At 42.5% G+C, this 15,622-nt stretch overlaps 1 protein-coding gene across 4 annotated transcripts in view; it reads right to left on the bottom strand.

Moving 5' to 3' along the window:
- Positions 1–15,465, bottom strand: part of MTUS1 (microtubule associated scaffold protein 1) — a 105,482-nt gene extending 90,017 nt beyond the window's left edge. For all 4 annotated transcript variants that reach the window (XR_002831348.1, XR_002831349.1, XM_014463181.2 and 1 more), the window contains exon 1: positions 15,329–15,465. The gene's annotated coding sequence lies outside the window, so the exon portion shown is untranslated. The remainder of the gene's footprint in view (positions 1–15,328) is intronic.
- Between the last annotated feature and the right edge of the window lie 157 nt (positions 15,466–15,622).

Here is a 15,622-nt window from a genome sequence, read left to right as displayed (position 1 = left end):
GGGGGGGGGGGGGGGCGGGAAGACACATATGTAATACCCTTTGTAATACTTATATAATATTTTTTTAAAAGATAAAAATAAATAAATAAATAAATAAATAAAGAGAAAAAAAAATCCCCCTCCCAAAATCTGGAGACACAACATGGGGAAGCCAGCTTTTAATTTTGCCACTAAGGACACGGCAGACAAAATACCTGTTTACGACTACCCACAATTATAAAAGGACATTTCTACTACTACCAACACTTTATAAAAGAACATCTTTACTACTACCAGCACATTACAACAGTCATTTTTTTTAAAATATATTTTATTGATTTTTCACAGAGAGGAAGGGAGAGGGACAGAGAGTCAGAAACATCAACGAGAGAGAAACACCGATCAGCTGCCTCCTGCACACCCCCCACTGGGGATGTGCCCGCAACCATGGTACATGTCCTTGGCCGGAATCGAACCCGGGACCCCTCAGTCCGCAGGCCGACGCTCTATCCACTGAGCCAAACCGGCTAGGGCAACAGTCATTTTTTAACACAAAAATGAAGGGAGTAGATAATGCAGACTAAAGAACCTTCTTTTAGCTTACATTATATAAATTTTGCCTGGTGAAAATGTTAGCACATTTTTTTCCACTTCACTGTATCATGGTAGACACTTTGTTTCCAAGCCCTCCACCATTCCCCTTCACAGATCCTCACGTGGAACCGCTGGGCTGGGTGAAAAGGGCAGCAGGGGAGAGGAGGGTGGGAGGATGGAGAAGGGAGGCTGCCAGAGGCTGCCAGATGGGATACGAATGGCAGTTTCCCAACTCTCCAGGAAGATCAAAGAGGAGGACCAGAGAGAAAGACACACATAAAAGAAGTGCTGAGAGGGCCAGGGCCCAGAAAAGGCCAGGACAGATCAAGGAAGAGTCACTGTGTCCTGATCCCTCCACTGGAAGCCAAAACAGAGACCACAGAAACCAGGACACACCTGGACAGAGCCATCTACAGACCAACCAGGACACACGTGGACAGAGCCATCTACAGACCAACCAGGGCGCGCACACACACACACACAGCCATCTACAGACCAACCAGGACACACACACACACACACACAGAGCCATCTACAGACCAACCAGGGCGCGTGCACACACACACACACACACACACACACACAGAGCCATCTACAGACCAACCAGGACACACACACACACACACACACACAGCCATCTACAGACCCACCATGAGGAATGATTCCACAGAGGCCACAACACCAGAAGGCAGCACCTGGACCAGACAACCTCACCCATTTCCTGAGATCCTGGTGCTATAAAGCTCCTCCAGGACCCAGGTACCATCCCAGATGTGGGTGTCCTGGGGAGGGAAGAAAACAACCCTTGAGAGGACAGAACAGCCCTGGAAAGGAAGTTTGAATTGACCAAATTTAAATCCTGAAGTTAGGTAGTATGTCTAGTAACTGGCACCCAAACATCCTGGGGAATTAGTTCACTTTCAGGAATAGAGGAATCAGGCACAAAATAATTCCGGTCAGGCCAGAACATCGCTGCGGTTCTTTGGATCACTTAGGACAGTGGTTCTCAACCTTCCTAATGCCGCGACCCATTAATACAGTTCCTCATGTTGTGGTCACCCCCAATTTCACTGTTACAAATTGAACATAATTAAAGCATAGTGATTAATCACAAAACAATATGTAATTATACGTGTGTTTTCCGATGGTCTTAGGCGACGCCTGTGAAAGGGTCGCTCGACCCCCAAAGGGGTTGCAACCCACAGGTTGAGAACCGCTGACTTAGGAACTCACCCACTTCACACTAACTCATACTGTTTCAGATGTATTTCAGAAAGAAAAATCAAAATAGAATTTAAATCATATATACTCTTTCCTAATAAAGTTGACAAGTATTGTAGAGTGAGGCTGATCTAACAGCTGAAACACTATCTGAGGCTTTTGAATGTTGGAAGGACTTGTGAGCAAAAAAGCTGTGTCCACAGTGTTCAGGGCATCAGGGGCTGACAAGTGGGGACTGTCTCTCACTGACACGTTGTCAATTCCTACTTGTCCAGCCACAGTCAGCAAAGTGTGTGAAGCCAGGATGGGGCAGCGGGCAGCTACTTCTCCCGTGGACAAAGATAACAAAGGCAACACACAGCTCTTCAAAGTCCACAAAGTGTTCTCACAGTCCTCCTCCCAGTGACAGCCCATGGGACAGATGGGTCCCATGACCGTCACCTTCCTCCTAAGCCTCCTCTCCTTTTATAGAAGTCAAACTTGATATTTCCACAACTTCAGTACCTTGTCCAAGAAACAGAGTTAATAAATAGCAATGGCCATTAAATCCAGTTCAAATGTGTAATCTTGATCTCCCTTCCACCCTCCTTCCCACAGGAATAAAGTCTACTAACCTTTGGCAGCTCTAGAAAGCTATATGGACCCACAGCTGCCCAGACAGGGAGAGCATGTGCTATTCATGGGGAGCTCCCACATTTACTCAACAACTGGCTTCCCTACCTTGGGCAAGTCAAATATAATCTTGGCCACATTTTCCTCATGGATAAAAATGGGTATCACAATAACAATACAGCTCCTAAGGGTTGTTTTAAGAGTTAACAGGAATTGAGCAACTAACAATTCTGAAAATTTCTAACTCAGAATTGTTAGTTGCTACTGTTATCATGGCAACAACCTTGTGAAAGAAGCTTTATTATTTATCCTCATTTAACTTATGACCAAAGCTTAGCGACATGTTCATATGGTCAAGGGAACTTTCTGGGGTAATGGATATGAGATAGATAGATAGATAGATAGATAGAGGGGGGCGGCAACCAATAGATAGATAATGATTAGATCAGTGGTTCAACCTGTGGGTCGCAACCCCTTTGGGGGTCGAACGACCCTTTCACAGGGGTCGCCTAAGACCATCCTGCATATCAGATATTTACATTACGATTCATAACAGTAGCAACGTTACAGTTATGAAGTAGCAACGAAAATAATTTTATGGTTGGGTCACAACATGAGGAACTGTATTTAAAGGGCCAGAAGGTTGAGAACCACTGGATTATATAGAACTATCTTAACTGTATTGGTTATATAGATCTGCATTTGTCAAAATTCATCTTTGTACACTTAAGCCAGGTGCATTTCATGGTACTTAATTTTATCTCTAATTTGTCTCATAGATCATGTGGCCAGCAGACAGCAGTGCCTATTCCAGAAGACATCTGTTAATTTGCACTGGATCCTACAGATGTTTTCCTTGGCTCTTGTTCTGTAATCCACCTTCCAACTAATTCCTTCCTACCCAATTTAAAACCTGGAATGTTGACTACACCTACTAACTACCATTTTTGTCTGACATCAAATATGCCCTACTTATGTAGAATTTTAAGCTTTACTGTTACCTCCTGAATATATTCACGAAGACCCCCCCTTGAGGAGTTGGTTTCTGGCTATGACCCTCTATAGCCACTGACCTAAACAATCACCTTATAAAATCAGTCAGGACCACATACCAGGTGTCTATAATCCCAAACCAGTAGAACTGAGAATCTAAAATACTCTCTAAGTCAGCATTCCTTCAACACATTTCTGAGCAACTAAACATAAAACACGATTCTATGTACTCCTGATAAAGAGGTGAACAAAATTAATTCCTTGCTTGTGTGGATATTACATCGTATTGTAGATAACTTTCAGAATTTTATCAAAAAGTAGGCTTTTTCATGAAGATCAGTAAGAAGTGTGAGAGTCAAAACAATAAGACGAAGTTCCAGCATACCACTGAGCCAACACAGACTGGACTGTCCCCATAAAAGTAAACAAGTGAAACCAAACCCCCACTTACACCCAGTACCAATCAAGGGCCACCGTCAAGGACTGTAGAGTTGAGCCAAGAAAAAAAAAATTGATGTAAAAACTCTGCATTGTTTCAAAATTACATACAGCTAGTTAAAAAAAAAAAATTGCCCAAGGCCTAGCTGGTTTGGCTCAGTGGGTAGAGCATCAGCCTGTGGACTGAAGGGTCCCAAGTTTGATGCTGGTCAAGGGCACATACCTCGGTTGCAGGTTTGATCCCTGATCCTGGTTGGGGCACGTGCAGGAAGCAACTAACCAATGTGTCTCTCTCATCATTGATGTTTCTATCTCTCTCTCCCTCTCCCGTCCTCTCTGAAATCAATAAAAATATATTTTTTAAACTCTATTAATTTAAAAAAATTTTTCCCAAAAGGTAGCACAGGTTGTTTAGGGCAAGGAGAGTAGATTGGGTGTGCAGGGCAGTGTTTAAAGCTAAAATGAAATCTTTCCCCTGAAAGTGTTAAATAACCATGAACAGCTCCTTGTTTAGAACCCTTAGACAGTTGCCATCTCTCTTCAAAGTCCACTTGGCTAAAAGGAAATAATTTTCCATTTGAGTCAGGCCAAGGCCAAATGAAAAATGTCCTGTGTGTGTAGTTGGCAGGCACCTCACACTGTATCTCCCAACCTTCACTAAACACCAACTTCCTGTACCCTTTCCTTGAAAATGATTACCTATGTTAGGCTTTCCACTGGCAAATAAAAGTTCCTTAGTAGAGGTTAAGGTGTGTTCACATCTAGCTTGCAGGAACCGCCCAAAGGAAGAGCCAATCTATGTAAAAGGACTTTTCAAGGCCTAACACTGTACTTTCTTTAGAAGTCACTTTGGTAATAGAAAACTGGTGACCTTCAGGCTAGAAACCGTGACTGATACCCAGGGTGTAACTGTGGTTTTATGGGACATTCTCTTCCCAGTTCTGACTGACAGCAGGCCTCATCTCCTAGTTAAATTTCTACCTGGGATTAGCTCCATTTACCTAAGAATTACCTGCCTCCCTGCAGCTTAAAATAAGGAAATAAGATTCAAAATTTCTATAGAAAAAGTGTTTCAGAAAAGCAAATATCAGTCCCTATTCAAGATATATGACCTTGGCCCACCAGTGTGGCTCAGTGGTTGAGCATCGACCTATGAACCAGGAGGTCATGGTTCAATTCCTGGTCAGGGTACATGCCCAGGTTGTGGGCTCCATCCCCAGTGTGGAGCATGCAGGAGACAGCTGACCAATGATTCTCTCTCATTGATGTTTCTCTCTCTCTCTCTCTCTCTCTCTCTCTCTCTCTCTCTCTCTCCCTTCCTCTCTGAAATCAATTAAAAATATTTTTTTAAAAGATATGTGACCTTGGATTGCTCTCTGTAAATGGGTACATTTTAATAATGTATTATTGTACAACCAATGGAATGATCAAATGATTGTTCTGATAAAACTTTATTTGGTTCTTCTTGAAAAAAGTCTGAAAACTATAAAATCTCATGGAAATGTAATATATATCATTGTAATAATCTGTAGCTGTTGATTTTCAATTTATGCCAGTAATTTAATGGCTTACTAGATTTTAACATTCTGGTTTATATTCTGTGGTTAGAAAATGGGGAAAAAAATGACAAATCATAATTCTAAGCTATGTCATCTGAAATGTTACATATCCGAACTACTGCATGCCTTTGATCCCATTTCAGCACCAATGTGAAGAAAATCCTACCAACAACAATGTATTACTTCAGATGGAACTGAAAGCAGTCAAGTAACAATATCACATTGGGAGTGGGGAATGGACCAGGAGGGAAGAAGACCTGGGTCCCTGCCCTAGTTCCATAGCTTACTCGTCATAATACAAAACATCTACCCGAATAGTTCCAGTGCTCAGCGTCCTCGTGTAGAGAACAGAACTCACACAACTGGCCTCGCCCACCTCCCAGCGCTGATGTGATAGTTGAATGAAAATGTCCTTAATGTCGTATTTACAAGGTACTTTCCAAAAACACATGGAGTTATTATTTCACTTTGTTTGAAAAATGAAAATTCAGAATTGCCTTAGTATTTAAATATATGAATGATCACATTTTACAACCAGAACTCTTAAATATAAATGTTGGTGGACTAAACTACAAATTAAAAATTAGAGCAGAGGATGGCAGTACTTCAAAAGCCACAAGCGCTTATTGGTTCAAAGTGATGACTCAACTCTAAGTGCTTTTAGAATGTGCTGATAGCAAACAAGCAACATAATTTACAGACTTCAGCAAAGATGAAAGTATCTGCTTTGATTTTAAAAAAAAAATGCAGCTCATATATAGCAAAATAGAGCAACTCACTAAACTCAAACCCTCAAGAAAATCAAGAGGTTACAAAGCTGGAGTCCAAGAATAAATAACCTCAACTGGTATTGGTACACACTGATTCTTTTTAAGGAAGAGGGAAAGTTATTAAATTCCAGGCGCCTATGCAGAGTCAAGAAACACCTCCACCAGAAGGGAGTGGAGGAATTTAAATTCCATGATCGGAAGAGGTTTAAAACAAGAAACAAAGGAAGGCTGTGATTAGCATTAAATCGTTGTTTTCTCTGTGCCTGGCACTGAGGTAGAACAGCCCCACGAGACAGGTATTCTCCCACTGTCCCGATGAGGCCACAGGTGCAGAAAATCACGTGGCCTAGCATAGATCTCACACAGGAACCCAACTTGGTCTAACTTAGAAGTCTGTGCACACTCCAGTACATTCCTGTCCCCAATGTTCTAGATACCAGTAACATTTTTTCCAGTTCTATAACCAAGTATGTCTCCAAGGTTTCATAACGGTCATCAGGGTAAGAAAAAAACGGCCTCTATTTGTTTTACTATTCCAATTTTAATAAAAACAGGAGGAAGGAGCCCTAGCCGGTTTGGCTCAATGGATAGAGCGTTGGCCTGCGGTCTGAAGGGTCCGGGGTTCGATTCCAGTCAAGGGTACATGCCAGTTGTGGGCTCGATTCCCAGCAGGGGGCGTGCAGGAGGCAGCCGATCAATGATTCGCTCTCATCATTGCAGTTCCTATCTCTCTCTCCCTTCCTCTCTGAAATCAATAAAAATATATTATTTAAAAAAAAAAAACAGGAGGAAGGAGAAGGGGAAAAATAATACTCTGCCCAGGAGACTTCTATTTATACAATATAAGTAGAAAATAATTTTCATTCGACTATGTACCTACAAAGTTATAAATTTTAAATATTTAGTGTAGCAAGACATAACCAACATTTTCTACCATAATAGTCATATGTGCAATATAAAATAATTTAAAGTTTTGTATAAAAAAGAGAATACAGGATTTTTCCTATCTTCATTCCCTTTTCATTGACTAGACTAGCTCTTATCTGGGAATAAAACTTAATTAGTAAATCCCTCTGCCTAATTGTCATGAATATCTCCATAGAGCAACATCAGAAGTTTTTAAGCATTAAACCAAAACATTCCATACTTGGGAGTCCTGAATCAAATTCAATAACCAGCAATTCTGGTGAACCATCAAAAAGTTTTCCAGAAATGCAAAACTACTCTGAAACACACATCTTATTCATGTAATAAGAGAAAGAGCAATCCCAGACTGAAAACCCATCTGAATTCCTCTTTAAATTGTAAATACATATTTCTCCAAACAAGGAACAGCCCAAGTCTCCATTCACGAGCAGCTGCCCACTTGCAACTGACAGTACAAGTGGAAATGTCACAAATTCTCCCAAGTGGACTTACTTCTGTACAAGTATATGCGTATGGGCATGCCAGGTACTTTATTAAAAACAGAATTATCACTCAGAAGGAATGGGAACCTCCCACCTTCCAGCTCGACATTAGACTAACCACCAATGGCACCGATTTCACAGGCTGAGCTGCCTCGCTCTGGGCTTGCTGCGTGTATCAGTGGATGAGGGGGCCGGGCACGAGGAGAGGACAAGAAGGACAAAGAAGACAAGGTCAAGGGAAGCAAGAAGGACACTGATATCTCTGGCTTAAAAGACCTTCTAGGAGCTGTGACTAACTGGAGCAAGAATTTCAAACTCCATGCCTTCGGAGCTTTCGATGATTTATTCCAGGCTACATCTGGTACAAATAATTCTGAAAGTGCAAATGCATGCAGTATCCTAAGGTTTAGACCCTCCTCTCAAGACACATACAAGATGTAACAAAAAGATATTGGGGAAAAAGTCACTTAAAAAGCTTCTCCAGAGAAGGTAGGTGCAACCACAGACTGTAGCGCCTCGCAGCTCTTTCCGTGAGAAGGAAAGGTGATCCAAGATCACGAGTCTTTACAGAACCAGAATTGTCAGAACAGCCTGAGGTTTGCGAGAATTCAGTCCAGGGAGCAGAATCCCCAGTGCATGGCACAGTGTTAACGGCTGGGGAGAATACTCCTAGCAACTTTGAACCCTTACGAAAATGTCCAAAACTGCACTTTTCACAGTGGTTGAGGCTTCTCTGACAGACTCCCCTGAGAACCAGGGCCAATTTTTTCCAGATTCAGGACTTCTGCCTTGCAGTGTTTGACCCACAGGAAGCGCTCAATACAAAAATCAAACTTAAGATTCTAAGAGCAAGGCCCTAACCGGTTTGGCTCAGTGGATAGAGCATCGGCCTGCGGACTGAAGGGTCCCAGGTTCAATTCCGGTCAAGGGCATGTACCTTGGCTGGGGGCACATCCCCAGTAGGGGGCATGCAGGAGGCAGCTGATCGATGTTTCTCTCTCATCGATGTTTCTAACTCTCTATCCCTCTCCCTTCCTCTCTGTAAAAAATCAATAAAATATATATTTTTTAAAAAGATTCTAAGAGCAAGGAATTTTACTCAAGCCTTTTATTTACTATTTAAGATAAAAACATGCCCTAGCCAGTTTGGCTCAGAAGGGTCCCAGGTTCGATTCCGGCCAAGGTCACATGCCTGGGTTGTGGGCTCAATCCCCAGTACAGGGTGTGCAGAAGGCGGCTAATCAATGATTCTATCATTGATGTTTCTATCTCTCCCTCTACTAGCCTTCCTCTCTGAAATCAATAAAAATATATGTATTTTTAAAAAGAGTTCTTTCTTTTTAAAAAAACACATAATCTTAACTATCCCCTATACATACGTGGTTCTACATAAAGGGTCTAGGTTGAATATCTGATAAAACAAGTGCCTTTTTCGTAGTAGAAAATGTACCTTCTGTAACCCATTCCCGTTTCTCCAATCTTTCTTACTCTCTCTCCAATGAGTAGGACTTCCGCAATCCTCTGTGGTATTGTAGACTATTGGGTTAGCTGAGCAGAAATGTGCAAATATGGTTCAGTTCATTAATTTGCCTAAGAATGAGACAACTATGGCGCAGTGGGTTACTGTATAAGAAAATATAGACTTTATAGTGCAAGGTGACTTCACCAGTTCTTCCAGTAAAAACAACTCAAACAACTTGACACAGGTTGTGGGGGTGGGCAGGGGAATCCATGTTGGAATGTCATCTCTTAGGCTACTTCTATCTATACTGGCTTCTATTTTTATTCCAGAAGCTAACCAAGTGACCTAGGTTTTAAAAGGCCACGCAGTTGCAACTTGATATCATTGTTAACAATCATCAAAACAATCTATGAGATAAACAGGAGAGACAGCTTCTCCTCCGTCACTGAAGGCTGTAAACACACCATAGGTTAGGAACTGCTTATCTGAAATAAGGTGAAGAAATATTGACTTTTCCTTCAGAACCGGCCTGTGAGTAAACAATGCCAGAGTTAAATATTACCAAGTTTCCACTCCAGAAAAAGTATAGAAGCCAGCTAACCCGACAGTCCAGACCCAGTGAACACTGGCATACCCATTCTTTAGGCTACATGTTTATTGACAAAGCAAGGTATTTTTCTACCTCTCTTCCTGCTCCTCCGATAAGTGCGACTCTCCCAGAGGGAATTCTTTTTCTCAATGACAATTCGGGACATAAAACGTCCTACAATGTGTTAGTTAATTGTAGGGGATCAGAGTAACTCTGACTGATTGGCCCTCAAACTTAACACTAATTTTCTTTTCTTTGCATTGAGCTTAAATATAAGCTGACAAGGTACAAATACTTTAAAGTCTTCAAAGGAAATGATAAGGAATTTAACGGCTTTAAACCCTTCTTTCCAGGGCACCTTCCCTGGAAGACTGATGTGCTCCCAGTCTGTTTTCTTTTTTCTTTTTCTATTTTTAATATATTCTTATTGAATTCAGAGAGGAAGGGAGGAGAGGGAGGGAGCGAAGGAGGGAGAGACAGAGAGAGAAAGAGAGAGAAATCTATGATGAGAGAGAATCATTGATCAGCTGCCTCCTGCACTCTCTCTACTAGGGATTGAGCCTGCAACCCTGGCATGTGCCCGACTGGGAATTGAACCATGACCTCCTGGTTCATAGGTTGATGCTCAACCACTGAACCACGCTGGCTGGGCCAGTCTGTTTTCTCCCCGCCCCCCTTCCCCCATCTTGCTGTGGGTACACAGTGGGGGACTGACTAGGCCCACACTTCTGCTCAGCCCAACTCCGACTAAAACATGAAATTAGCACAATATTCAGACAAAATCACATTACCTGGAAGTCATTTCCTTGTGACCCTTCACCCTTTCCAGCTAGTTTGAGAATCTTATAACCTGCACTTGCCCATCTTCTCTCACTGCTCAAAAGGAATCTATTCAACCTGCTAAAAAGTGCACATTTCCTCAAGAGAAACTTGAAGCGACTTCATTTTTTTTAAACTATGTTTTTATTGATTTCAGAGAGTAAGGGAGAGGGAGAAAGAGATAGAAACATCAATGATGAGGGAGAATCATTGATTGGCTGCCTCCTGCATGCCCCCTACTGGGGCTTGAGCCTGCAACCAGGCATATGTCCTGACTGGGAATTGAACTGTGACCTCTTGGTTCATAGGTCAATGCTCAACCACTGAGCCACACCAGCCTGGCCTGAAGCAACTTTAAAACTCATAGTTTTACAACTTCAAAATGAAATGAAATCTCCAGGTGCGAGTAATGGGAGAATGTGTGAGTTTTCTTTCTTTTACTCTTGTAAGTAATGGGCACACAAGAACATTCATCGATTTTGATCTGGGTCTACTAACAAGACTTAAAAATAGTTTATCTGTAAGTAAATACATTTTTATTTCTCTTCAGGATGGAGCTTAAACTGAAGGCCAAGGAAAAGTTACTAGCTATAATGTACTAAAAGTAAGGTTTTTGGAATCAACGATTTATATGCAAATATGTACTTGTGAACTGCTTCAAGCTATTTGCTTACGTAAAGTTCCTCTAGACTGAATTTGGTTTACACTGTAAATTTGCTCAACATTTCTTCCTTGACTGCATAAAAGTCAGCCATCAGGGCAATCACAAATAGCAACTTAGGTTACAGTGTGTGAAAGCGACGTCTTATTGTTATCTATCTGCAGAGTAAGGAGTAGCCCCCAAGTCTGTCATCCCCAAGGCGAAAAATCCATTTCATCGTGAGCCAAGTGAACAAGAAAAAGCCATGCATGGATAACTGCCCACATAAAACTGCTGATTTCAGAGAAGATGGAGGTCATTTAAAAAAATAACTATCATCAGGGCAGTGTTTTATGAAAGCTGGTTTAGAAATACGTTTTTAGAAGCAGTAGCTGAACGTCAAATTCAGTTCCTGGTTATACTGGACGGCCCTAGGCCAAGGATAAAGAAGCCTGGTCAAAGCAGGCTTTTCTCAACCACGTGTCAGGCTGGCTAAGGTCATACTATATCCTCTAATCCCTCTTTTTTCTTTCTAAAAAAAACAAACAAAAAAACCAGAATGGGGTCACTCATCCTGTCAGTCACTTCTCTGCAGGCCACAGGCCACCACTGCCCACGCACCGGCCAGCTAAGTGTGGTGCTCACCCACATGGCCTCAACAGAGAGCCTGGGCCCATTTCTAAGTGTCCCCGAACACCCTAACCACACACTGACCTCATCCTCCGGGCTCTTACTGGTCCCCTGGCTTATTCTGAGGCTCTAAAAGATGGAGAGTGAGAGGGACTGGGCTCTGATGGAGACCACTCACAAGTCCTCAGGGCATACTGAAGCTTCCACAGCATGGAAAGGTAAGTCACATTTGGGAAATCTAAAAGACATTTCCTCCTCTTCAAGTAAGTAGATTAATCTAGAAGTAGTATTCGAAATCAATCTGGGAAAACTTATGAACTACATATATGTACACCCGACTAGACAGCAGGAGAGACTCGTGTCAATAATGCAAAACTACAATAATGGATATAAAAAGGATTCTGGCAAAATAGTAATACTAGAGATGAACTACTGAAAATAAACGGATTGTGAGCCTGGTTTACATAACCACAGAACAACAGGTCTGAAAGACTTTCGTTCCCTGGAATTTAAAACTTTTCTGTTCTTATCTGCAAGAATGCTATCCCTAACGGTATATACCATGCACACTATTTCTCATCAACAAACACAATCTGTTTTGCAGCAATCTCTACTCCAGGACATGCAGGTTCTGACAATGGATTTGATAAGAATCTAAACCAGAATTGGGGGGAGAGGGTTCTTTTGAAAGTCATCTTCTGTCACTGCCATACATAGCTCTTAAACTATGATTCAAGAGTGTTAAAAATTTTGTTTTGAGAAAGTCAACAAATTTGGCTACATTAAAGTATAGAACTTCTATAAGTCAAAACCACTACAAATATGTGCTAAGTGTCTTTATAAAGCAAAGACAAAACTGGGAAAAATAGCTGCAATATGAAGGCAAAACAATATTATCAAGACATAAAAGGCTCTTATAAATTGACAGAAAAATGCTAATGTCCCAGGAGAAAAAAAAATGGCACTACATTCAACTAAAAGGGAAGAAAAATGAAAAATTACTAGATGTTTTGCTTTCCAACATTATTTGCAATCAAAGACATGGAAATTTAAATATTGAGATAGCACTGTTCACCTATAAAGCTATCAAGAATTATTTTTCCTTTTAAGGATGCTTCCCCGTATTAACAAGAATATTGTAACACAGGTATTCTCATAGAGTGCCAGTGGGTACACACTTTGGTATAACATTTTTTTTGAAAAGCAAATAATCAATCTGTATAAAGAGATTTGTGAGAGACAAATGGCAGGGGAGGGGGGGGGTTAGGGAGCAACCAAAGGACTTGTATGCATGTATATTAGCATAACCAATGGACACAGACACTGGGGTGGTGGGGGCTTGCCCGGGGTGGGAATGGCTGGGGGGGTGGTCAATTGGGGGGAAAGGAGACATATGTAAAACTTTAGACAATAAAATAATAATAATAAATAAATAATAAAGAGATTTGTGAATCATCAACTGTGTTTGGAGGACTCCATCTAAGGAACTATGCTCTGTAGATCAAGTTTCATAAAGAATACTGGTTGCATCAGTATATATTTAATCATAGGAAATAAATTAAAAGTTCAGCTATAAGGAAATGGTTAAGTAAATTGTTATTTCTACATAATATTATGTAGTCACTAAGATAATATTCTTGAAGAACTATGAAAACATCAGAATCTTTTCATGTGTTAAGCAGTAAAAAAATCAGCATGCAACTGTATATTTATGCTATCACTGTAAAAAAAATCTTTATTATATTGTGATTATCTTTGGATGATATGATTATTTAACTCCTTTTTTATTTTTATTTTTTAGAAAGAGAGAGAGAGAAAGATTGATGTGAGAGCAAAACATCCTGCATGCCCCCTACTGGGGATTGAACCAGAAACCCCAGCATGTGCTCTGATCCAGAATGGAACCTGTAACCTTACAGTGCACAGGACTATGCCCAACCAACTGAGCCACACGGGCCAGGGCGGATTATTTAACTCTTATACTTTTTCTGAATCTACCAATTTTTATACAGCAAGCATGCATTACTTTTGAAATCATAACAAACAAGACCAACAAAATAGGGCCAGTGAGGGACATGCTTTTGAAATGCTTACATCAAGTAACTGCAGTATTGTTTCCAAGAAATACCCAAAGAAATCTAGCTATAATTTTATAATCCTATGAAATACTCAAAATTGTAACCTTCAATTACTGATGTATAATAAAAAGGTGCAGGTCGTGTGCAAGCACTATTTGCTCCACACTAAGCAGATTTTTAAAAGAATAGGTGAAAAAGTTGGTGTGAGTTTAATGTATAACTATACATTATTTTAAACTAAATTCCACTCCTCGTGTTTTTGTTTTTCTTAAGGATAAGTAGTTTTTAATCATTTCTTTGTATAACTTTCCTATGGAGTATTGTACCTAAGAAAAAAATTATGAAAGCACATTGTAAAGCACGATACAAGTAGGGCATCATTGTTTCTGTTTAAATTGCCCATCATTTCCTGCCCTAATTATCCCTGAAAAAGAAGTCTGTCTACAGAATTGCAATTCCAACTATGCGATTCCTTTTAGTGTTAACCAAACACTGTTATCTGGGTGTATCTACCCTCCTTAAGGAAGTCCCAGGCTCCCAGGAGGCAGAATCTCTGGTTTCCTCCCCACCCCACCCCACCCACCTAGGAGTGGCGGCAGAGCGGGAGACTAACCCCTCCAGCCCACCGGCCAGCCCAGGCCTGAGGACTTAGCGTGGTGGTGACTGAATCCCCATTACCTGGCAAAACATGAAGGCTTTCATCCCAGCTTTCATCTGCCGGCACCCCTCCCCGTTTTGCCTAAGACTTTGATTTTATTCAAACAAAACACAACACACTGGGATTTCCTTTATTAGCCCACTGACTGCTGAAGCAGTATTAACAAAGTATGTGAAACTCTATGGGGGCTAAATGAAGGATTCATCTCCCCATGTTTACTCCAAAATAAAGTAATCCGACTCAAACAACAACTAACTTAATAGAAAAAGAGTATGTCTTGAAAAGACAAAAAGAGTTTGAAGGCAAGCAAACACACACACATCCACTAATCATTCTAGAGGAGTCCAACCTGGTGGCCTGAGAAGCCCAGGGACCCGCAGAAAGTAGTACCGCGGGGCGAGCGGCCGTGGGGAGCTGACCAACCCCATTAATGCCATTTTCAACCCCGATTACTGATACCCAGAATGGGCCCAAGCCAAGCGCCCAGCGAGAGGGCTGGGCTGCAGGGCCCTGGCGGGTCTAGTGTCGGGTGGGCGGCTTCCGGCCAAGGGTATAGCTTGTCTGTCTACAGGGAACGGAGTCTACAGTGAGCCCTTCGGTCACTTTCAAGGTGACAGCGGCGAGGTCCGCATCGGTCCCTTCCGCACCAGCTGCGCGGTGCCCACGTGAGACCTGCTCTCCGCAGCCTCCGCTCGGCCGGCGCTGCCACCCCACTTCTCCCCCAACTTTGGGGCCCGAGCCCCTAGAATAGCCGCCCCCGCCCCCAAGGCGAGCCCCGCCACCCGAGGACGGGGGCGCTCACCACGTCCTCCCCCCGCCGTCGCCCGCGATCCCCACCGATGACAGGCGGACGGAATCGACCCAACTCCGCACTTACCTCTGCGCCTCGGATCCAACCCCGAGCCCTCCGGGGAGCCAGACGCGGGAGGCGGGAGAGCTGCATTCCCAGCCCCAGCGCCCTTTGCACCCTCGGCGGAGGCGCTGCAGGTTCCCCCCTCCCCCCGAACCCCCCCTCCCGGTGCAATCGGGCACCTGGGGACACGCGTGTCGGCCCCTCCCCCACGCGCGCGACGACAACAAGGCAGCTGCGGGGAGGGAGCCTAGAGTTTGAAAAACGACCGAGATTGGACTCGCACCCCTGCCAACGGCAGTTTAAGTGAGGAAGATAGGC

The sequence above is a fragment of the Myotis lucifugus genome, unplaced genomic scaffold, assembly GCF_000147115.1.
Source record: "Myotis lucifugus unplaced genomic scaffold, Myoluc2.0 scaffold_201, whole genome shotgun sequence".
NCBI classification, from domain to species: Eukaryota; Metazoa; Chordata; class Mammalia; order Chiroptera; family Vespertilionidae; genus Myotis; species Myotis lucifugus.
The sequence above is the reverse complement of the archived record's forward strand: the minus strand, read 5'-3'. Positions and strand labels throughout refer to the sequence as shown.